The 27648-nt window shown below is 24.0% G+C and overlaps 1 long non-coding RNA gene across 1 annotated transcript; it reads right to left on the reverse strand.

The window, feature by feature from the left end:
- Positions 1 to 27648, reverse strand: LOC147656678 (uncharacterized). The gene is made up of 4 exons (XR_015294014.1): positions 27386 to 27648; positions 27199 to 27285; positions 187 to 362; positions 1 to 87 (listed from the first exon to the last, which is right to left on the reverse strand). It is a non-coding gene; the product is annotated as an uncharacterized LOC147656678 (long non-coding RNA).

Genomic DNA, 27648 nt, shown 5'->3' on the forward strand with positions numbered 1-27648 from the left:
TATCATGTAATAATTCTTTTATTAGATAAAACACATTACATAACAAATGCAATACTTGAGTTGGCAGAAATCTGGTCATATCTTTGCCTAATAACAATAAAGATAATGTAACATCAACTTGTTCTCTTCTTATGAAAATTCGCTGTAAGAAATTAAATCAATTTTAATAACAGAGGAATAATGTACCGTGTTTTCGTCTAGTTTGGAATTTATCTCTTGTTGTCTTCAATTAGAATAATGAATATTGTTCATAGTAGACATCATCTTTTTTCATCCATACAAATCTACGAGATATGAGACGTGAATGCATTGTGAGTCCAATATTTAGGCCACGGATTAGATTAATGGCACGGATCGATGTTCTAAATGAAGAAAAATTATGAATCATTGCATATAACAATATTATTATAATTTTAAAGAGATTTAGAGTTTTAAGCGATAATTTTAATATATATGTACATGTGTGAAAAAAATTAGACAGAAATATAATAAAGAAAATTCCAAAAATCTATTTACAATTTTTTTTAAATTATTTCTTTAAAAATAATAATAAACGAAATATTTCTTTAGTACATATCTATAGCACCAATGTAAAATATATAACAATTATAATAATTTATTAAATTATAATATAATATTATGATAAAATATATATATATATATATATAAAATTATAATTATAATTAAAATGATTAAAATAAATAATAGTGCAAGCATAGTGAAAATTTATGTTTACATAAATATGGCGTACTGTAATGCCACAAAAAAATTTTCGATCGAATTCTTTCGATCCGAAAAATAGCTATTTTAATAAATTAAATATGAAATCTTTCAAACCATGCTCATTTTTAACTTTTATTATCTTGTTGATGAAGTGAAATTTGATTATTTGTTCGTATGAAAATCAAGAAATTTTTCAAAATATATTTTGCACTATTTATACTTGAAGTTAATTAATTGAAGCATAATGCATTCAGAAACACATAAATGTTTCTTTACCGAAATTATGTTTAAAAAAACATTTTTCTTCTTTAAAAATATCTCTTCAATATGAATTATACAATAGACATAAAAAATATTTGTATATTAATCAATTTCAATTCATTGTTTATTATTATTATTTATTAACTAATTTTTTTTTAAATTCTTAGATTTTTTAAAATAGAAAAGAATTAATTACATAATTTGTGAAAACAAAAAATCCATAAAAATATACAAATAAAATAAATATTTATATAATTCCTAAATTTTTAATACAAAAAGAACACGATATAAATTAATTTGATAACAAAAAATTAAATAAAATAATTAATTAATAATTTAATTATTAAAATTTTATAGAATATTTTGATTTTATAAGAACACTTTTCCAAACAAGCGGATATTTCATTTTTTTTTTTAATTTGATGTTTAATTAAATAAAATAATTAAGTAATAATTTATTTTATTTTTTAAAATATTTTGATTTTATAAGAACACTTTTCTAAACAAGCGGACATTTCATTTTTTTTTTTTAAATTTGATGTTTTTCTAACTTGAAATTTCAAGTAATTTCAGAAATATTCTATTAAATTTATTAAATTATTCTATTAGATTAGAAGATTGCAGAGAACTTTTTTAGTTATCCTGGATGTATCATATAGCATCCATATTTTGGAGTTGTATGTAATGTTTTGAATTGTTATCTCGCAAAAAAAAAAAACGAAATTATTTCTAATTAATTTAAATATATTTATTTTCCTGAAAAAAAATGATCATGTTTTAAAATATTAATATAAATCTCGTGAATTATTATTCTATCGATAAATTGTAATTTTCCAAAACTAATGCAGTTTCAAATGATTATGAAACTTATATTGTGTTTCATTGTAGTCTACAAATTTCTTGGCTTCAGTTTTTCATTTTTTTCCCTTTAAATAGTGCAATATTTATTAGACTTAAAAACATTAAATTTTTTTTTAATTCGTGAAAATTACTTTATTTCAATACTTTATTGTTATAATAATATAATTATTTGCAAATTTCATAATATTCTTTTTATCTATCAAATTTTTACAGATTATTCAACTGTACAATATTTTTTATTTTATATAAAACTATAATATTAATATATCAATATTTAAATTATTTTTAAGATATTCAATTATTTTTTAATTTTATTTTATCATTTTGATAATAATTTATCCAATATATTGTTTAGTTTTTTATAGATATTACAATTGTTACAATTTTCATCACCTGTCAATTTTATTTTGTATAACAGATGAAAATCTGCTTACAATTTATGAAATTTCTGCTAAACTTTTACACCAATTTTGTAAAGTGGTATAATAATTTTTTTTCTTTTATTGTAGTTTTGATTTTTTTACTACATATTTTAATTTCTTAATTTTGAGTTTAAAATTGTGAATGATATTGATATTGATAACATATTGACGATATCAATCATAATTACGAAGCAATAATGTTATATATTTATATTATAAACTCTTCTGCAATTTGAAATAAATATCGTACGAATATTTATTGTTTGTATTTTTTGTGACTTTTTTCTTTCTTGTTAATTTTAATTTTTTTATTGAAATATACAAATAACTAATTTTTTTTTAATTGTATCTATTATAGAAATTGTACATGTATGTATGTACACTTATTGTTTATAAAAAATTAGTTAATAAACAATTTCACAAAAATTTTTTATTGTACGAATTATATAAATCCATTTAGATCATTCAAATTGAATTTTTTCTCATTAAACTAAATTTAATAAATAAAAACTTTTTACTACGAGAGTCTTAAATGAGACGACATATTAAAAACATATAAACATCGTTCGAAAACAATCAAGTTTTACAACAATACAATCAATGCTGTTTTGATGTTTTTTTTTTTTTTTTTTTTGAAAAAAGAAAAGAACTTTTTTAAAAGAAGATTTATGATTTCTTAACCTTTAGAGACCAAAAGCATCAAAACTGCATAATACTTTTTTAAAGCAGTAATCAAATAAAATATTATCAGTGTTCGAGTTTTTTTGTTTTTATTATTAAAAGATTGAAATGACGATTGATAATTTATATTAACATTACAAATAATTCACACATGATTTATATAATGTCAGTTTTTTTATTAAAAAAATCTTATCCAAGATCTAATTTTTCTACATTTCTTTTTAAATTACTTTTTAAAACGTTTAAATAATTAATTTTGTTCACAAAATTCCATGAAATTCTAAACTAATATTTCATGCTTTATTATACTTTAAATATTTTTATTATCGAACTTTGTGTTTGATTCTTTCATATTTTGATATGTATAAATAAATTAAATTTACTTTCATAATGTCTGGTCATAATATTAGATTTCAAAAATCTAAATCTTTATTTTGATAGTCATCTGTGGTTTTTTTCGATTAATTTTATTAACATCTTTTTTCTTACTTTATTAACATCTTTTTTCTTCAACTTTTAATCCATCATTTTTAATGAATTTTTGAATAATGAATAGATCTATATTTTCGAAAATATTATTTTCTACATACATTCATACATTCAATATATTTTTTAATCATACCACATGTAATAAATTTATTTACTATTTTTACAATTTCTAAATAGAACTTATCTTATGAATATTTAATTCATTGTATATTATTGCTATATTTATTTCGCCAAGATAAATTATACTAGATTTACAGACATTTCTTCTATACCTATCTCTACGAATATACGTTAATTTGAATCATGAACAAAATCATATATTTTAAAAAATAACATAATTGTACAATATTAACTTATAAATGAAACTATAAGATATATATTAATAAGTATATATTTAATTTCAATCTCACGATCAAGAAATGAACTTGGCTTACAATTTAGCTATATAATTTTCCTGTGTTCGTGCACACCAATCCATTCATTCATCCATCTTTATTATTTGAGCCCCTTAGTTGACAAGTGGCATAAATTCAAAATTACGAAAAATGAAGTTAAAGTAACAGTAATTGTATACTTTATTTTATGTTAATAAAAAATAAGAGTCAATTTTACATCATAAATGAAGTGACCATAAAAATATCTTGAATAATGGTATAAGTCCGATCTTCATTATTCCACGGAACATATGGACTCACTCTACTGTTACATTCGATTAGAAGAAACTGATATATATGTATACGCCATAATTGTTTGTGTTGAAAACCTACGAAGGTCATTCATGTTTACATTAACCTCTAGAACTGTTTAGTATCTTATTAGCTTCCGTATCAGTAACATTATATCATATCTGCTCCAAATGAGTAAGAAATAGTGATGGTTGGGCTAGAAATGTTGCAAAACAACTTCGTAATTCGTATGCAGAGTACGTAAGCCGGAACAATAATGTAATTTCTGAGAAAAAGTTTGAAAACAAAGACTGTGGATACCAGAAAAAATGTGCAGACAAAGTTGATGAAGAATCACTCCTATAATTTTTGGAAAATAGAATCCTTTGGAGCACAAAATGCATATCTTTGTGAATGTATACATATAAAAAAGACAAGATGAAAGTAGATGTATGAAAAGTAGCAGTATATTGTTTACCCAATATTGGTGATTCTACCATTCTTGTATGTAAGAAGTACTTTTTGCAATCTTTTGGTGCCACTAAGGGACATGAACAGAAAAAAAAAACAACAAATCCGCGTAAATTCAGCGAAGACATGTTTGTGATCATGTTCAAAATTTTCCTGCTAATATATCTTATTACACGCATGAATTCAAACCAACAGTATCTAAATGAAAATCGCAATATTCGAAAAATGTATATATTGTATAAAGAAAAATGCTCTGAAGTAAACATACTATCAATAAAAGAGCACATGTATCACTATATTTAATATGCATTTTAATCTTTATTTTAAAGCATCATGGGAAAATGTAGATCTGATGAATACAAAATTAAACTGGATGCAGAAAGTAGTGATCACGAAGCTATTAAAAAGCTTGAAGATGAACACGAGTTACATTTACGAAAAGCAGAATGTAACACGTAATTCTATGAAAGAAGATATAGAAAATATAGGAAATTTTCAAATGATATTTATGTACGTAGTATCGATTTAACAGAAAGCATTATTATTTTCAATATTATCAGTTTCTGGTACATATTACTAGAGAAATATATTAATGTTATAATTTTAATATTCACGACTTACGTGAAAAAATACTTTTATGTTTGGGATGAAACATTAGCATCCAAAAGATCGCAAGAAATAGCATCATATTTAGTTAAACATATTAAATTTATTGCTACTAATAAAGATAAGATAATTAGTTATAGTGATTCTTGTACTGAACAAAATCTTAATATAAAAATAGTTTTGTATCTGTTAAAAGTGATGATATTGCAGCAAACAAATATATTATTTATAGGACAAAAGTTCTTAATATAAGGACATTCGTTTTTACCAAATGATTCAAATTTTGGATGTGTTGAATCTGCAACACGTCATACATCTATTTACATCCATGAAGATTGGTATCGCTGTATGAGAACTGCTCGACATTTCAACAAGTTTTTGCTCTATAAAATGAAAAGAAACGAATTTTTTTCAACTAAATAGCTAAAACGATCAATAACAAAACGTAAAAAAAATACATTACTACAAATCATAAATTGATTTACCATTCAGTGGTTACAATATGGACATGGAAAACATAATTTGATGTTTCTGTGGTCAAAAAGAAGGACATGTTAGATTTGATGAAATTTATCTTTTTAATTTATCATGTATTTTTTCAAGCATTAAAGATCAGTACAATTGAAGAAACTGATGAAGAATCCAGCAACGAATAACTTTCTTTAATACATAATATACAGCAAATATAAAATAAACTTGTAGTTTATTAAAAATAGCATTTGTGTAACTTATAATTATTAATATATTAATAGCCATATGGTGTAAGTCACTTTCTCAAAAAACACAATGCAATAATGGCACTTTATTGGAATATCGTTATTCGTTACATTTATTATTTATTTACTATTGAAAAAAATAGGGATTTTATTTTATGTTATAATGATATAATTTCTATTCTTTCACTTTCTCTCTTATCTAGTTAATAAAGTTACATTATATATTTAATATTTTGTAAGATAATTTTGTTCCAAAATATGGAAATCTAATTTCTATATATATATAATATTAAGAAAAGGAACTTAGTTATCAACTAAGGAGTTCATATATTTCAATTGCAGCTTCTCAAGTTCTTCTCTTTCTCTACTTCATATAGTAATGCATCCAAGATGAAGACATCAAACAAATACATTCTACTTCTGAAATTATCCTTAAAGAGTCTCTCTTCTATATTCCATATCTATTCTAATATTAAATTTGCTGTCTTAGTCCTATCTCTTATATGTTTTGTGATATCTCTATTATTTTACAATTTAACTTCTAAGTATTTGAATTTCTTAACTTTCAATTTCCTTTTTATTCCATTTTCATTCTAACTTTTTCTTCTTTTCATTTTCTTTACTGAAGATCATCAGGAAATAGTTGCTCGTTTTGCTACTTTTACTGAAATATTTTCGTAATATTTTATAATTGAATTGACTATTATTTATAAATTTGTTCCATATTTCAATTCTTTTATAAAATTGTATAAATTTAAACATTATGTTCTTTGATCATAAATAAAGAGTTTTTAGTGATTTTATTTTATATACTTCCCAAAATAATTTGGTGATTCAAATTGTTTAATTACTTTTTAAAATACGATATGCTCCTACTTCAACGTAACATTTTATATATTCCAACATGTTTTTGCTGATTCAAGAAGAATTTTGAGAATTTTTCATCTTTGTTTTGAAACCTAACATTTTATATATTCCAATATGTTTTTGCTGATTATCAAGAAGAATTTTGAGAATTTTTCATTTTTGTTTTGAAATAATTTTTCATTCTCTTTATTTATCTTTTTCTCTCGTCTAGCTTGTCAAAACAATCCTCACTTATACTGACTATTTTTTTCAATATGTCATCATCTTCTCTAGATTCATCTCTTCTAGATTTAAGTGGAAAAAGAAGATTTATTCAAACACTATTCAAAAGTGTAAAATTGAATATCATAATAATATTACTGATATTCAAAATACACTGCATTGTTCATTATTTATTTTAACATTCATTTTCTTGAAGATCTAACTCTTTTATCATGTTTATTTATTATTGCAATAATCCTTTCATGAATGAATCATTAATGTTTACTTTACGATCACGTCAAATTCATAGAGATAGATATACCACATAGAGAAATTCAAAATTAGAAAACTTTGAAAAAAATGAATTTCGCTATATAATATATATATTTCGATGCATTTGCCTCATTAAATGGATTAAACTCAGCACAAGCGGTAGAAGAAAAAAAATGTAAACAATTTCTATAATTTTTCTCATGAAATTCAAAATACGTCAAAATGACGCAATAAATTTAGTATTCATATTCTTACTGAATAGCTTAAAATGAAATTATATGTTTATATCAACTTTTTGGTAATCTGATAATTTAAATGAGAAATCAGTTTTTTAGAAACACGCGAAATGCTTTTAAGATTCCGCAATATTAATATAAATTTTTATTTTTTTTTTATCAACATATACTTATTGTATTCTACTATTACTATTTATAATGCACTTTTCTTATTAGTTTCCAAATTCTTCAATATTAATGTCTTGATGATAATTGTATTCTTTTAAAGGATCTACAAGGCATTCTTTTGAGACACTGTTCCATAACAATAACAATTTGAAAGAAGTTTCATCAATTGTTTCATCTAATAATGCATATTAGACAAAAATTTATACCAATTAATTGCTTTAACTAAAATATCTATTTGATATATAATAAAATATAATAATTCAATTTCCCTTTTAATTTGACTGTTTATTTATAATAAATCAGTAGCAATTTTACATATCACAATTATTTAGGAAATTTTCAAAATCTTTTGAAATAAAAACTTAATCCTATTAAGAAAATTTTATTTTTATTTTGTTCAAATTCAATTGAAACATTGGTAATAGAATTAATATTCCTCTTTTAAATAAGTTAATTATGTTATATATTTTTTATCTCTAAAAAATTTACTTTGATATAAGTTTTTATTTCATTATTTTGTTGATAAATATAATTTGCAATTTGATTTATTTTTTTTCAATTATTTCATTATAAATTTTCCTAGATCCTATAAATTGCTTTTACCAACAGATCACTCTTTTATTTCCTTCCACAAGATGTTATTGAAACAATTCAAATCTTGTAATTGATTATTTATTATTAAAAAAATATATGAAAAATTCTTGATACGAAATTTTGCAAATTTTACTTGATATTTTCTCACATGCTGCAGAAATAATATATTTCACATTTTTTTATTTTTTTTTTTTTAATTTTTGCATATTTTTCTATTTTTAATATTATGTATAAATTTAAATCAAGGTAATTTTTCGAAAATTTTTGAGCAAAATGTAAGGTTAATTGTTAATTTTCAATTTTTTTATTAATTAAAGTTATTTCATAAAGTTTTTCTTTTTATCTTATTAGCAGCTCAATTGTTTTAGGAAAATGTGAAAAATGAATTGCTTCATATTAAATAGCGTTGCAAGTAAATAATTTATTGTAATGATATTTGCTTTATATAAATCTTCGAATATTGAATTTATTTAAAAAAATAAAAATTTTTATGTTTTAAAAAAATAAATATTTTATGTTTTTTTAACGTATAGTCACGTGTAAAATAGTTACCAATATGTATTTGCAAGTTTATTCATTGCATAATACCATAATAATTCTTTGAATCTTTTTGATATATAAATAGAAAATACAGTCTCTTTCCCTTCCTCTAGTAATAATTAACATATATATATAATTTATTGTAATGATATTTTCTTTATTTAGACTTTTGAATCCGCTATTCAAAGATGAAAGATTATTTTTGAAAATCTTTTAATTGTATCAATTATAAATTTTAAATGCAAGCTTTACAAATTTTAAATGGATCACAAATTTTTTATTGTGTTTTTCTTTTAAAGCCTAATACAATATATAAGAATTAATAATGCAAATTTCTAGTCTTCAGAAAAATAATTTTTTCTATCATTTTAAAAATTTTCATAAAAAAACAATAGATAATATAAATAATTCATATTTGTTGTATTATTTAAAATTATTTGAGATTTATCGATGTAATATTTCCATATAATATCCTTATAGTAGATTTCATTTTTGCATAACATCGAGCATCAGTAATAATTCTTTATCTTTTTATAGAAGAATTATTTTTTCTATATAAAACTTTTTTTTCATTAATTTCATTATTTAATTTTGATTTCTAAATTTGTGCTGGTATTGTCTTTCAATTGATTTTAATCGTGTCAATAAGATGACATTTTATCTTTAGATAGAATCTTTTCTAGTATGACAATAGTAGCTAGTAAGTAATTAGGAATTTTTTCTAACTTTACATAATGGAATTTTAATGTTTATTGGAAGATTATACTAAAGAATATTATGCAGAGTAAGGAAGTATTGAAAAAAGATACTCTATTTTAAAATCAATTAATGCATAAATAGATATATTGATAGCTACAATGTGAAACAACATAGCTGAATTGAAAAACAAAAAATGGCAATATCAAGTATCTCAAAAAAAATATTCGTGGTCACCATATTTCTTTCAAGAAGAATTAATAAAAAATGCACTTGTAGAAAAATAGAATAAAATTTTCAACATTATACTACTTACTACAACTAAAAAGTTAATAAATAGCCGCAAAGACTGAAAGCGATTGTTGAAAGAAAATCCAACTAGATAATAAGATAAAAAATTTTAATAATTTTTTTTAGATTTAATTTTTATCCAATTTATTAAATTATTATAATGATTGTTATTGTAATAAAAATATTCCTATATTTGATAGAATGTTTTTTTTTTACAATAGTATTAGCAAAAATGGATATGTGAAGTAATAAGTCTATTGATCAATAATCGTTTCTATCAGTTTTTTTTTTTTTTTTTTTTACAAATTTCATTACTGGAATAATCAAATTAAGAAATTTTTTTATTTTCACATTTCTTATGTCAATACAATCTATTGATTTTATGACAAATGTATCAATCAAATTATCTTCAATAATGATGAAGTTTAATTTCAAGTATAATTTTTATATTGTTTGAATCTTATTAAACATTATTTATGTAAATTGAGATTATACTCCATAAAATATATGATTTAAATTGATTGATTAATTTTTGGAGCAATCAATTATAAAAATTCTTTCATTACATCATTAAATCACATTAAGTAATCAGTTTCTTCAACACCAAAACATATTTGAACATGATTCATTTGATTTATTCGCAATATTCGAAACACATTTATTGCACTTGTATTCAAATTATGATTAATATTTCGCAAATTTATCGAAAGATTACTGTTGATGTTGTAAAGAACTTGCTTTTTAAAATAGAATCATATAGAATCACTATCTTTATGATAAAAATCGATTCTATTAATATTTACTTTATATTTTGTATTGCAATTCATTTGAATATGACGATATGGATCTCTATAATATACAACTGATACAAATAATTGATGCAAGCTTGTGTGCAAGCTTTCAGTGACAATTATCTGTATACTATATTAATTATGGATTGACATGTGAAAATAAAAAAATTTCTTGATTTGATTGTAATAATGAAATTTTTAACCAAAAACTGACAGAATGATTGCTATATCAATAAAAATATATAAATTAAAATAAATAATAAAAAAAAGAAAAATATAATAAAAAAAGATGTTATATGCAATTAATATTTTTTTATTATCTGAATTTGAATTGTTTAATTCCGAAATGTCATCGAAATCATAATTAAATTTATAACAAATGATTTTGACTCAATCATCCCATCTAAGTTGTCAAAGTTTGTAACTTCAAAATTTGTAACAACATGTTTTGTGTATTTTTTTCAATTTTTCGCCGCAATTGTTTTCACTGCTTCGTGAAAAAAATTTAAAAATTTTGTAAATATTTTTTCTTGCAATTTTTTATTTGGATTCATATTAGCTCCATTTAATTCGCGATAAAAATTTTAATGTAATTATATTTTTTTCTTTTCACTACTTTAATATCTGCAAATAACTGCAAATATTATCTTCTTTATTTGTAAGCTAATATTGAATATCTCTTTTTTTCCAATTATTGTTTTTTTAATTCATTATCATTCATATCAATTATCAAAATTATGTTTTCCCTTTATGAAAGGATTTTTTAAACCAATTGATAAATTATTAGAATATACAACTTGAGTTGATGTTATAGTCAAATCCTCTCATACTCCTTCATGTATTCTGCATTGATTCAAATTTCATTAATAATAGATTAATTGCTTCAATTAATATAATATATCCTTCTTAACAATTTCTTTCATATCATTTAAGAATTGTTTTTTTTTTAATTTATGGAATGAACTTTTCTTAAAATTAAATTGTGTATGATCGATATTTACTATTTTTAAAACTTTTTTAACTGTCGGTTCATTTTGGTGAAAAAAATTTGTGAATTATTCTATTCTGCCGTTATTGTCAAAATTGTTTACTTTTTCAGAAAGTCGTTCTATAATAAGAATTGCAGTATGTGTGAGATTTTATAAAAATTTAACAAATAAAACTTTACAAAAAATATTAATAATTTTTTGTAAATTTATAGTGTTCTTATAGAAATTTTGTGGAATATATATTATTGATGAAAAAGCTCTTTAATAAGTGGTATAATATTGGTAGTTTCATCTTGAATAATCAATGAATTCAAAAATAAATTGAAATGTAAACTAAATTATATTTCCAGAGTATCCACTGTGATTCACATAATAATTTACATAATAATTTCATGTGTATGTTTTTATTCCAAATTTAAAGATATATACTTGAAAGATAATTTTTCTTTCTATAAAATTAAGAATTCTTTTATTATAATATTTCAATCAAAGAAATGTAGAATTCTTGAAATTTTATGTTTTAATTTAAATGTTAAATAATCAGAAATGTTTTGAATAACGTAATTAGATCTTTAATCATTTTTTTCTTCATTATTTATAAAATGTAAAAATTTACATATATTGATATGTGTAAAATTTATTTTTTGGGAAAATATGCTTTTATAGTGGTATTATTATTGATATCAGTAAAAATATTTATACACTTAAATTACAACTTTTTAGAAAGAACTTCTTTGAAAGAAAATCATGTAGAAATACAAATTAATATTAGACTTCGCTATTAATACAGATAAATCTAAAGATAAATGTAGATTTTTTTTCAGATTCAATCATTGTCAAATCATACTAAAACATGATTTAAGATTTCATCATACAAGTTAAATAAAATTTCGTTCAAGTATATTTTTATATAATTTCAATTATAAACTTAAAAAATCAAAACTTCATTTTTGCCACATAACATATTTCTGAAAGATTAATTTTCAATATATCTAATTAATAAACCAAATTTTACATTATGCATATCTAAAATTATTTATAGAAAAAAATAAAATTAAACTTTTACTTATATAGAGATATATCTTATTCAGCTTTGCTGCATTTCTTACAAATTATTTTATTCTCAAATGTAGATTTTTCGCACACATATTTTTCGCATTTCGAACAAATTTCCGTAAATTTTGTAACCTTTACAATATTTTATTTGACAAGTTTTTCGTACGTACAAATTTGAACTTGAAGGTGATAGTTTTGGTACATGGTTTTCTTCCCAGGATTTTTGATACGCAAGTTAGCTGTAGCTAATTGGAATAAAAATTCCTGTTTTGAAATATTTTCATCCATTCGTCATGCAAAACCCAGCTAGATCCAAAATATTGAAAAATACTTGGAGTATATTTCTTTGTCATTTGTTTGTATTATTATAAAAGCTATAATTGTTTCCGGTATACGTTTGTTACTTTTTTGATTTGCTTTTATACACTGTAAGAGAAATATGATTTAATTTGCTTGAAAACAACAAATTTTGTTTATTTCCACGGATTGTTCCAACAGTTGTAGTATTTTTTGCAAGTAGCTTTGTGGCCACTCCTAAAAAAATTATCTGTTGTTTATGTTCCTTCTACATCTTGTGAATGATTCCATCAGCTTCAGAACAACGGACTCTTCCAGTGGAATTGAATATTTTTTTCTCTCATTCTTTCCCAAATAGAAAAATCCATTTATAATATACTTGTTATTAACGTCACACACCAACTAGAATTTTATGCCAAATATGACTGGTTTGTTCGACATTTTTTAGGTAAATCTACACTTAGTCTTCGACTGCTCACGAAGAATAATGTGTGCACCAGGTTTATAACAATTTTGTGAATCCTTAATAAATCGGTCCCATATCATAATATTGGTTTGTTGGCTTTTTTCACTCTTTTTTATTAAATTGTATAAACTTCATAATTTCAGTAAAATCATTTCTGCTCAATGTTTTTGAAAAAAAAACGCGAGTCCGCAAATTTTATTCCACAAATATGAGACTTGTAGATTTTTTGCCTGATATGCACCACGGCAAGAGCAATAAATGCATCTAGTTTTGTTGTATTTAGTTTTCACTTAATTAAATATTTTATCGATCGGTCAAATGGACCGACGGACTATAAATATTTCTGAGAAAAAAGAAAAAAAAAACTAGAAATAAATATTGAAGAATATATTGTATGTTTATTTTAAAAAAAGTCATAAAGTTTGATAGCGATATGATAACACGTTTAAAAATATATGTAAAAGTTTGAAAACGGTCAATTTGACCAGTTGGTTTAGTGTTAACAATCCCAATGCAAACTAGCGAAGCTGACAAATGATAATGAATTGCTCTACATTTGTTTATTGATAGATGAACAAGATAACTTTGAACGATAATACTAGAAATAACCCTATTCACTATAGAAATGCTAGAAAAAATCCTCGCTTTTGTATTGATCTTCATTGTTACATAATTATCTTCATGAAGTTTTTCTTTTGAACGTTTCAATAAAATCCGTACAAGAGATATTGAATATTCAGTGGATAATGAAAGTATTTGAACGCTTATATTTGAAATTTTTGAATGAAATATACATATCAAAGGAGCAAATTTGGAGTCAGCAAAATTTGAAAATGATTCGCCAATTTATGCGTTAGTTATAATATATTTATTATTATAAATATGCACTATTAACACGTTGACTACTGGGTGTTTCTAACGAAATCTCCATGTGCGCCGCTGTATCAAGCATCTGCTAGATGCTTCCACAGATATTTTAATAATCATTGGTGGTTCGCGCTCCCTCAATAATAGTATTGTACTGATTTGATGGATATAAGCTAACGACTGTCAAATGTCCTTTAACTAGTAACAAGTATACTTTTTAGTTGTGGACTATATATTATTCAAGTGGAGCGCTTGTCTTAGGTCTCTCACAATATCTCAGGTAATCGTGTCTGACGGTCAGACTAGGATGCGATCACTATGAGACTCTCTTTTGATAGATAATCGTGTCCAACGAGGAAAAAATCCTTCCTAGTTCAATTGAGAAGGTCACAGTTTTCGGTGGAACCAATAACCAATAATCAGTGCCTGATTCGCGACACCGCCAAGTTCGAAGACAATTCTTGAGTGATGGATCTGTATACAAAAATCTCAAGATACAGAATAATGCCACGTCATTGAGTCAGCCATATCTGGAACATAGTGCTAAGATCCTCAAAAATATTCCTCCAGCAAACATCACTCTTTGTTCAAATTCAACAGAGGCCTACTAATCATAAAAATAGGAAAGGATCTTCATGGGGAATTTTCCCGATGAACTTTCTCGAAATCTCTGTTTATAAATTTGCCAGTAATGAATGCTTGCGAATAGTTATATTCCTGAGTTCTTCGCTTATCATCTCGCCGTTCTACACGAACAGTTTGATTCTTTGTCGAGTAACGAGTGATATAAGTGTTAAAATTTCTGTCCTAATTCGTTCCAATGTCAAAAAGAAAAATGGAAGAGTTATGTTTTAGTGAGTTATATAGCAGTGAAAAAGAAATCTATTACAAGAAATCTCTTACACAAATTCGGATAATAGCGATGAGATTTCCCAGAAAGAGAAATATAAATAGAATTACGTTGTAAGATTTGGATATTGATAAATACAATTATAGTGATAATAAATATAATGAAGATACTATTAATGAGATTTTACAAGAATTGATTATGGAGGAAGAAAGAAAAGTTGGCGATACAAAAGAAGGTACAATACAATTTAATATGGAATGAGTGAATTTAGTGGTCAGCAAAAATCATTTTCTTTTTTCAAAATAGGCCTCATTAGGCAATTATCTAGCGATATTAATTTGTACAATGTATTTGCTTTGTTCGTTGATGACGAAATAATAAATTTAGTTGTATTAGAAACAAATAGATATGCGCAACAAAAATTAAGTATCTAAGCTAATTAAGCTAACCCATCTTCGTGTATAAATGGATACCAACTAATCTAACTATTCTGAAGTTAAAAATTCTTGATGTTGTGGATGGGATTTGTAAAGGTAAATTCTATAGCTAACTATTGGTCGAAAAGCCTATTCTATAATTTTCAATTATCGTGTGTCGTTATGTCACGAAACAGATTTGAATTACTACTGAGTAACTTTTATTTTGCCGATAATATGTCCATTGCCTGTGATCAGCTTAGAAAAATGTTTCCATTTTTCGACAAACTATAAAAAAAAGAAATATTTACTGGAGAACACATTGTCATTGATGAAACGTTGATTCCATGGTGCGAAAGACATCTTTAAACAATATATACCAAATAAAGCACACAAATACGGAATCAAATTATTTAAATTATGCTCAAGCGAAGGATATACATGGGCAATGAAAATTTACTTTGCTAGGTCGACTGACGATATTAGAGAAAGAGGATTGGCACAGAATGTATGTCTACAGCTTGCAGAGAAACTTTTCTACCAAGGACGAACATTGATAATTTTTATACAAGCTATGAATTAGCTATATCATGCCTGAACCGCAAGACTCATATAGTTGGAATAATAAGAAATAACAAAAAATTCATCCCAAAAGCTATTCTTCTATTCTATATTGCAAACTAAGAGAAGGAGAGATGATATCCAAAGAAGATGATAACAAGATTGTCATGCTCAAATGGAAAGTGTGATGTGAGAATTGTATCCACAAAACGCGCTTCCATCATGAAACCAAGTACAAAAAACATTTATAATATTCGTTTTTACAAGCTGTTTCTACAAGCCAACAGTCATCCGAAAAACTGAAATCACTAGCTGTTTTTGAATATAATAAAGGAATCAAATGATATCGAAAACTTGGCATTTAATTTCTTCTACAATTTCAATTGTAAACGTTTCGATTACAAAATTGCAAAAAAGAAGAATGTAAAAATTGAAAGATTTAGAGAATTATTAGCTGCAAAATTATTAGGCTTATCTGAAAATACAAATAAAACAAAAGAGTATCAACAGAGTCAGTATAATATCGCCATTCGGGAAAATGATTCTGGAATAAGCATTAGACGCGCATGTAAATTATACTATTCAAATAAACGATGTTAAATGGACCGATCAAAGGCACAAGGAAATTTAAGGAAGACAACAACTTTTTTGTCCAACTTGTCCTGACCAATCTCAGTTTTTTATAAAATGCTTTAAAGTTTTACATTCTAAATAATTCTTTTAACAAATCATTTTCATATTACTTTTATAACAATTCAATAGTTTTATTATATCCAATGGAATATCTTTCCAAATACCTACGAAGATCCTTCGTGAGTAATCAAATAAGCGTCACCTGAATATGATGATGCAGCAGTCAACGTGTTAATAGGTAACAAAAGTATTCGAACACTGTTATGTTGTTGATAGTTTTTATACATTTTAGCCATAAATGTAAACTAAGTGAGACCATTTTTACGTTAAAATTGATGTCAAGCTATCGTTTTATTAACAGTAACATAAAAGTGTACGGTATAATATTCAAAATGAATCAGAAAAAGCCTGAAACACAAAAGTGTGAACGAGAAACTATTCTTGGGCTGCATAAGGATAGGAAATCATCATAGTCAGATAACGAAATTTGTAAACAGAAGTAAATCTATGATATATTATATCGTAAAAAAATTCTATGAACAATTGTAAATGAAACTTGTTCACTCGATCAAGAAAATTAACTGAAAGAGAAGAAAAAATTATTATTCGCGAAATAAATATACCTATACTTTCAAGTATGATATCGAAAATGTTTTGACAAAGATGTTCATCCCCAATTTTGTCGATGAATCTAACGAAATAATAATTTTCATGATATCAAGAAGAAAGCCGTACATTAATAAGCAAAAGAAGAGATTGACTTTTGCAAAAACACTTGTAACAAAATATAATGCTTTTTGGAAAAAAAATGATATTTTCTGATGAGTCTAAGTTTAATATTTTTAACTCGGATGGGCGAAATTATATATAGAGAAGACCAAATACGAAATTAGACATCCAAACGTATATCCAACAAGTAAAACACAGTGGTTCAGTTATGATACCCCTTCTGCATGACAGCTAATAATACGAGGAATTTAATATTTATTGATGAAATACTGATAAATATAAATATTTACATATTTTAAAACAATCTCAAAGATATTATCCACAAGTTGAGATTGTTGGAAAACTTCTACTTTCAACAGGACAATGATCCTAAACGTATAGCATGGATCATGAAAAAATGGATCATATACAATATACCCTATATGTTAAATACTCCATGTAAAATCAGTGTCCAGATATAAATCCCATCGAAAATTTATGGGCTGAAATAGGGAAAAAATTAAATAAATTTTAAATATCTTCAAAACATGCTTAAAGAAAAAATTATAGAAATATGGAATTCTATCATATGTACAATATCGGCATGAGAAACTTCTTTAACTAAGCCATCAACTCTTTCTCATTGCCTAAAATCTCTCTGTGAGACGGAATCCAATAAAACTTAATAAAAATTATTTAAATTTTTTTGACTAAATTTGTTGAACTTTTTCTTAATGTTGAAGATGTGAGAATTGGTTTTAATATTTGTTTTCATTGATGCCAAACTTAAAAGCATTAATAGATTAAGGACATGAATCTAAATTTAATTGAAGTTTAATTATTTTTGAGAAGGGTTTCAATGATTCGTCTTTTCTATTCACACAATTTTTAATAATCTTAAGTATAATGATTATTAAGTATAATGACTGGTTCAGTTCTTGAAAGAGAAAAAATAGAATTCTTTTCTATAATATTAGGAGGCTTGATAAAGAACCCATATTTTTGTAATGCTTTACAAGATACTCTTCATCCTTGCACAAAAAACAAATCAATTTTTTCGTTGAAATATATAGTGCTGTGAATAATTATAAACTCAACTATATTTTTATGTTTTTCATATTACTGAAACAAAAATTGATGAAATCATTTATGCATTTTTATATTATAATACAAAACAAAGTGAGCAAACAAAAAATAAAAGCTTTATTTTTCAGAAATCTGGAAAAAATGGCATTTGTTCTTAAAATTGTAATTAAGCTATATAGATATAAGTATAGACTCATTCTTATATTAATTTTAAAAAATTTTTCATTTAGTATTTTCCTTTATTTTTTTATTACATGTAAGATCAGGAACACTTCTAAATAGTTTATTTAAGATGTCATTTGGAATATCTGCCCAAGCAGATTTTATTTTTTTTTTTGAATTCGACAATATTTTTTATTGGCGGCTTCTCTTGATCATAAACTTTCCTCGCAAAGATATAGATTTTTGATGGGGTTCAAATCAAAACTCAATGCTGAACGTCGTAATAACTCAATCATGAACTCTTGAAACCAACTTTTTTGTAGAGGATGCTGTATGAATGGGAACATTGTCTTACTGGAAAATCTTTTATCTTCTATTAATATTATAAAACACAACAAATAGTCGTGTAACATCTATTGAATCAGCAGCTTCATTGTATCGTTTACAAAAGCCATTTCATTTTTAAAATTTTTTTTAAAGCAGCCATAACTGATCCATTTTCCTGATATCCATCTCTCCGCGATATGATCCTTCTTTCTTTTCTCAAATCATGCCAACAATGATTGAACCTATCAAAATTAAATTTTTTTTCATTCACATACTACTTTTTTAAATGAATTTTTCGACAAATTTTAGTGTCAATATGACACTTTTTCGCAAACATTTTTGGTATTTAAACCTTCCAGAATGTGCCATTTTTGATATCTTCGTTAAAACTGCACATTTTACAGTTGGCGAAAATCATATTAGTCGCTTGATTTTCCCGTAATTTTCAATGCCAAGTTTCAAAAAATTTTTAACTATACTTATCTATTAATTATACTTGCAATTTGTTGTTTCGTACAACTCTTCAAATTATTCATTGTTTTTCTACAATTAATTGCGTGCCACACGATATAGTGTAAAATACGGAACTGTTTCAAAGATTCTTAAAAAATACTTTTAGAGAATTGCTATAATATTATCTCACTGAGTAGATCTGAGAAAACTACAAAAACGTTTTGAATAAGCTATGAAAAGCGATATTAATATTCACAGCTCAAATCTTCTTGTTTTAAAATATTCAGCTATTATGTTGCACGAAGAAGAGACTGTTTACATAAAAAAGATCATGCTACCTCATCATAAATGTAGTAAAATTTATTTAGTGGATTTTTAAAAATAATAACGAAAACATAAATAAGTATGAGTTTATAATTATTCACATTGTAAATCCTATAGAGTGTATTGTCATAATTAATCTACAATACATCAGATAATTTGGAGATATTTTCAACGTAGGATCAACGTATAATTGTGTTCTAAAACTTATCAATATATGGCTATATCCAGGCTGGCATGGATAAACGAAATTTGTAATTTTTTTGTTCACTACAATAATGTGTGATCGGTTACATCTACACCGAATTTTGTGCTATTGTAAAATCTAATTTCTCTGGCAAACGGGTGTCACTTTTTTCAATTTCAACAGATGAATACATTGAACTAAGAATCAATACTTTTTTATTGAGTTTAGCTTTATAAATTGAAAGAATAAAATCATTCGCTTTGTATAATATTGTTGAAAAGCGTGGCATACTATCCTTTGCCTGTCTCGCTAATTTTGGTAGCTCTCTTTTATTTCTGCGAATGGTTTCAACAAGCGTAGTTTTCTTTGCTAGAAGTTTACTCGCTAATGACGTGTTTGTAAAAAAAATTGTCAGTTGTTATATTTCTCCCATGGCCCGTATATGGTTCTGCTAATTTCAAAGCTACATACTCCCCAAGGGGAACCGATGATTCTCTCCCTTCATCTTTTCCTAAATATGGAAAGTCGTTCACTATATACTTACTACTCACATCAGAAGCTAACCAGAATTTTATGCCAAATTTATCCGGTTTGTTGGGCATGTATTGAGTAAATCTACAACGTGCTTTTGTAGGAAACAATTGTTCATCTATAACAACATATTCTCCTGGTTTATAAAGTTTTGACTGTTTTCGATAAATTTGTACTAAACTTCAGAGATCAAAGCGAACTTATCGTTTTGTAAGCGTTGGCTTCGTTTATTCTTATTGTCGAACCTAATAAATCTCATGATTTCTGCAAAGTGCATATAATTTCGGCTCATAGTTTTCGAGAAAAATGACGAACCCCATTTCGTGTTCCATAAATATGATACATCCATATTTTTAGCCTTATATGCGCCGCGTGCATATAGAAGTCCAATAAATGCATATAATTCCGCAGTTGATACTTTCCATTTCGTTTTCAAAACTCGAAATGCTTCTAATTCAGTATATTTTCTTACACGTTCAATCATGTTATGATCAATAATCAAGGAAAATGCTGACTCAACTCCGCCCTTTATGATATTTTTTTTAGCGTATCCTGTCGATCCTGATATTTCCTTGAAAATATTATAAATCGGTGTTCTTCCGCGATTATACCCTCCTTTTATTTTTTCCCAAACAGTTCCGTCTATAGCAGTTTCAATATTTTCTTTATTTTCGCTCTCGGAACTAACTATGAAGCTCTTTCTTTTTTGTTCTCTTCGTATATTCAAAATATTCTCTTCTTCCTAATCGCTATCAAATAAGTCACAATTATTTTCTGCTATATCATTATCAATATCGAAAAACTCTTGATCATCTTCCGAATGTCGTATAAATAACATGAATTTTTCAAACGGTCAAATGGCCGTTCATGGTAGACTAGACATGCTATGAAATTTTTTCGTAAAGTAAACATTATAGAAAGTTGTGAATATTGAAAAATGGGTTGTATCTACATTATAGAAAAAATCAATAAGTCATATGGCGATACAGTAACTTTGTATACAAGAAATTCTAAACGAAATTTCAAAAACGGTCATTAAACGGTAGGTTTAGTGTTAAAAGTCTAATTCTAAACTTGATTGTTTATTTTTACTGACTTGTGCACACGATGAGAGAGTCAACAATAGCTTGTATATAGATTATATCAGATATAAACATATTCGTCCATACGAAATCTTTGAGACAAAACGCATGTTATTTGGTTTTCCAATAAACTTTCTAAGAAATTGCTAAGACATGATCTTTAATTATTATGCCATCTACTGCATCGACGACAATTGATTCTTTTTCGAGAAGTTTGCATTTTGAGTTATGTGATCATATGATTCTTTTGTGGTGGACATGATTGGATTTGGTTTTAGCATTTTGTAATTATGAAAATAAGCATGAATACGTTATTGGAGATACTCATTTATAATATTTGTAATAAATAAAAAAAAAAAAACAGTCTCTTCTTAACACAAAACTGTGCTAGAGCAAGAGAGAAATAGAGAGAAATATCTTCACTCTTCAAGAAATGAATATACACGTCAACACGAATGTCCAAATATAGTACAAATATACATTCATACATGAAAAAATTCAAATCAACGAAACACATTCAATCATTACAAGACTCAACTCCTTATTATATTTATTATATTATTCTTTCGTTTAACTCTTTCTTCTCTCTTCTTTTGCATTTCTAATTTAATTATTTTCTTCTAAGAATTTCTTTTTCTCATATCATATTTTCCTCCTTAAACACTTTTCTCTTCCATCTTTTTTTTCTGTAGTTTTTCTATTTGTTACATTTTCATTTATCTTTTCTTACTTTTCATTTGTTTTCTCACTTGTTTTATTTTAAATATCATTTCTATATCTCTTACTCTTTCCTTGATTCACTTTTATTCATCCTGTATTTATCCAGTTGTTATTTTTTTTTCTTTTATCAATCATATTTCTTCCTGCCACTTATTAGCTAATTTATAAACTTGTCTTTTCCTTTTCATCTTTCTGTTTATCTTAATTGTTCAGTTGTTTCTTTGCTTTTTCTTTTGTTTTTTCCATCAATAAATATTAGTGAATCGACCAAGTCTTTCATGTATTGACTGTATATTTGTACTATATTTGGACATTACATATCAATTATTTTTTCTCCAAGAATTTTTGTCTCATTTCTTCACTAATGGCTCAGTAAATGAACGATCTTGGTCGTTCCATTAATCATATTTATAGTGACTTTATACATATAGAGTTTTTCATAATTTTTTCTGTTTTTATATTTCATTATTTTATCTAACGAAAATTCATTTGCCATCTATTTGCCATACGCATTCACCATTTCAAAAAAAAAAAAAAAAAGAAAACGATTCATAAATGGCGCTCGAAACATTATACAACAGATAATTTAAAAATATGATGAAAAAAACAAAAAAGAAACAATTTCTTCATGTAACAAGCGAATCTTCATAATGATATATCAGTCTTAACAATAACTAGAATTCAAAAAGAAGATTCATTAATTTGAAGAAAATAAATAGCTATCATCCTCAGAGAAAAAATTCAAGAATTATTGTGAGGACAAATAAATAATGTTATTTATGAATTTTATTTACATGATGAAAAAATCATATTCAGAGATCTATTAACAACAATTCATGAAAAAATAGTGTTGCACAGGATGTAGGATACATAATATACATAATATAAACATGCAGTTAATCAATTAATGAAAATAATTTTTATTTATTAAACAACACGTAGGAACTTACACAAATTCACATAACACAAAAAAATTAGACAAAGAAAAAGTTAAGTACATATAACAATGCTATAACATATAACGCTGAATATAGAGTATGCGGATTACATTAAAGAAAAGAAACAGTTTCAACAAATAGACTAATCTGTATAATAAGATGTTTTGTTCAAGAATAATATGGCTTATATATAAATGGGAGAGAATGGTACATTTTTCATTGAAAGAGTAGCTAAATGTTGCATAGCTTGATGACCTAAATATTTAGAAAGTATTATAGAAATCAAAATAAAAATATAATTTATATTAATGAAATATGTATCAACAATATGTTGAATTTTTCAAAATAAAGAAAAGTTATGTATTTTGAAAAATATCAATTTCTTCACCAATTTCATTGTGCAAAAATTTTATAAAAGCACTATTAATATTTAAATTCACACTATAACAGACAGATAAATTTAATTTAATTTTAAAAAATGATTTGAAAAATTAATATCGAATATTCACAAAAATCTGTAATTATAATATAACTATATTAAAATGTGTACTATGTACCATTATTTAAATATAGTGTACAAAAAAAAAAGATATCGAAATAGTTACTTGAAAATAACATTTCGCATGAGAAAATATTAATTATTATTAATTATTATACAAATTAATTTAAAGAAATAAAAAGAAGGAACATTCAAAATTGATGAAATTTTAAAATTAAAATTAACATTTTAAGACATATATATATATATATGTGAATTGAATCCAATTGAATTAGTTTGAACTGAAATTAAAAGAAACATTTCAATACTTATAAATAATAAGTATTTAAAAATTTCACACAAATATGCATTAATGAGATAATAATTCAAAATAAGTAGAAAAATTATTATTATATTATTCGTATGTAGAAAAATTAAAGGAAGATTATGAAATTAATAAAAGATATAATAGATAGCCTTGATCTAGAAAGTGAAGATAGTTACTGTAATAATAATTCAAAAGATTAGTATTTAATTAGAATAAAAAAATTAGTAAATATTAGTAAATATAGTATTTGATAAATTTATGATTTAAGAATTTATTTTTTAAAATTGTAAATATATAAAATTTATGCTAATAAAAATAACAAACGTAATGAAATTTATATTATATATTATATTATATTAATAAATTATTTTCAACAGTAAGAACAAAATGCATAGATTTTTTATTGAAATGGTCCATTCATTTATGATGTTTTGTACTATTGTATTATATCGCATTATAGTTTTCAAAATATATTATATTATATTATATTCAAAATATATATATAACAGAATATTCATGTTATCACCAGCGTTTTTCTTATAAATAATAAATATATTGGAAAAAAATAAAAACAAAAAAAGAAGTATTATTTTTTATAGTATAGTACAGTATTGGTTGAAGCAGCTGTATTAGAGAGTAAAAAAAGCATTTCTACGAAATCGCATTTAAATTGCAAATCTTTTATAGAAGGAGTGATGTGCTGTGTATTCAATTTAATAATAAAAGAATTGATCTACACAATCGCTTTCTATCTGATATAAGATTTAACAGAATGCAAAAATATATTTTCAAACCAATTTTTAAATATATAATAGTATGCATCCATGAATTTTTTATGATAAATAAATGAAAGGAAAATTTCTTAAATTTATATTTTTTAAACATATTGATTTTTTTGTTTTTCCAATAATTGTTAAAACAATTTTGTGATTCCTAGAAGCATTTATATGGCATAACTGTAATGCAATCTTTGTTAATTTTATTTTATGTATGCTGTAGATTCAGTCTCTGTTACAAACATTTTACAGTATAATGTTTTGAAAAAGATAGCAGTTTCATATATATGTGATTTGAATCATATACTCTTCCTTAATTAATAAAGAAATTAGTAAAAACTTGAATAAAATCTTTAATCATGGAACTATCAGCTGATAATTTTTCTTCTATAATATCTACATTTAAATTGTCTAAATTAATCAGTAGATGCTTTATAATTTTTATCATCTAATTTTGTATTCAATTCAAAATTTTTCTTAATGGATCTGATATTGGTATTCCAATGCTTTGCTTTTGTAAGATCCATTTATACATCGTGTCATCTAATCATTTGTTGTTTTTAAGTTTTTTGGGAATGAAAATTACTTTATATATCTCTTATATTTTACATTATTTTTATCCAATAAATAATATTTGTTCATGAATCAAATATTAAATTAAATATTATTTTTATTAGTATAGTATTTTGCAATATTTTTAATAATATTTAATATAATTAAACAAAATAATATTTTCAGATAGTATTTCCTTATGAATATATTTCAATTTTTTACTAGTTTTAAACTATTTCAAATTTTCAAAGAAATTCACCCGAATCCGCTCGATTTTTATTAATCTGAACTGAATATGTTAAATTATTCAATTTAAACCTGCAATATCGGATACTCGCATATCTTTATAGACATATTATAGAGAATTTATTCATGATATCGAGTTTTTTGCGAATATCTTGAAAAAAAAAAGAGAATATCCATTATATATATGTAAAAATAAGTATTTTAAAATGTCACAATATATTTAAAAATTATCGATATAATGATAAAATAATTTATCAGTGATCAGCATTTTTACAAAATTTCTTATTGTGACAGAAATACTTGAAGTATTTTAAATTCCATCAACATACAATTAAATATTCAAAATATTAATTAAACATCTAAAAATCCTCGGTTTGATGAATCAAAAGTCTCATCGTTCTTTTAGATTAATCACGAACTCATCATAAATTTTTTTATACGATTTATAATTTTTCAAAGTATGTATTGATTTATGAATTTGATTATTATAATTTTTCTTTCAATATTTTATCTAATCATTTAATTATGTATTGATTTTTATGAATTTGATTATTATAATTTTTCTTTCAATATTTTATTTAATCATTTAATTAATCTCATTCCTAGCTGGATCTTTTATTAAAAATTGAAAAATCAAGATGAATATTCTTATAAGAAATAGATTTTTTATATTTTTTTATTTTATATTCTGAAATGTTTTAAATCATTGTTACCAATTTTTATCTAAGCTATATTAAGTCCTTAAAAAATTCTTAAAATTAAGAAAAGAATAAAATCTATCTTCTTTTAATAATCGAAAATATTTATTTTATATACTTTGTCTTTGTAATTTTTAATTTTTTAAGAAATCAATCTATATTTGTTTTTATTTCTATATTTATTTTTTATTGTTAAAGATAAAAAATTATTTTTAAAAAAAAAGAATTAACTTTATTCATTTTAGGATTTTAATACTCAAAAAAATTGTTTATAAAAAAGTTTAAATAACTTTGAGAAAATAATAAATTATAAAATCACTTATTTTAATAAATAAATAAACATTATTTTTATTTATTTATAATGAATCATCATAACGTAACCTATAAAAAAAATATATACGTTTAGTTAAAAAATTCAGATTGCCAGATTGCAATTATTTATTCATATTAAAAGAGAAAAGAAAAACGATCTTATACGACGAATTTTCCTGAATAGATTTTATTTATTTATTTATTTATTTATGATTTCCTTACTTATTTCTTTATACTTGAAAATTATTTTTCTTATTCTTTACCATCTCTTATAGTATTATTGAATGACAATTTCAAATTTTAAATTGAATTATGTTATTGTTTACATAATAATATAAATAATAAAAAAAGAGCTGAATATTTATTTAATTTATTATTTATTTAAAAGAGAAAAGAAGGTAAATTTTATTTAATTATTAAATATTAAATTATCTAATCAATTTTATATTATTAAATTGAAGAAAAGAAGTAATCTTTGTTTTATGTTATGCATATAAACATTTAAAAATTTTTATTTCTCTTATTTTAAATTAGGAATTATTTTAAAATAAAAAAAAATTAAAAAATTAGAAAAAATCAATGTTAAATACATAAATTGTTACTTACTTGCTATATAGTTACGCATAGTTATGATTTATGTGTTCAAAAACAGCAATTCCATGCTATTAATAACGGTCCACGGTTGTTGATTTTCTTAAATATTTCGTAAAAGAATTGTTTTATTATTTTTTTAGTATAATAATTTTTATTGATTACTCCAATTCTTAAAAATTAAGATATAAGTTTTCGAAACCTTTGATCATTCTTCGCATTAACACGTGGTATATGTACAGGTTAAGTTGGTTCTTTATTTTGTTTTAATAGATCACGCGTCATAAGTTTATAAAATCTTTATTAATTTAAATAATATATCTTTCGATATGTTGTCACAATTTTGTTAAGAATTTTACCGATTCAAACGCGAAACACACATTTAGAAAACAATATGTCTTGTGTTAAATCAGAAATGGACTAAGGAGCGAGAGGGAAACTAACTGATTTTCTATAACAAATCTC

The sequence above is a fragment of the Apis florea genome, unplaced genomic scaffold, assembly GCF_048593485.1.
Source record: "Apis florea isolate Af1SG1 unplaced genomic scaffold, ASM4859348v1 contig_3517_pilon, whole genome shotgun sequence".
Taxonomy (NCBI): domain Eukaryota; kingdom Metazoa; phylum Arthropoda; class Insecta; order Hymenoptera; family Apidae; genus Apis; species Apis florea.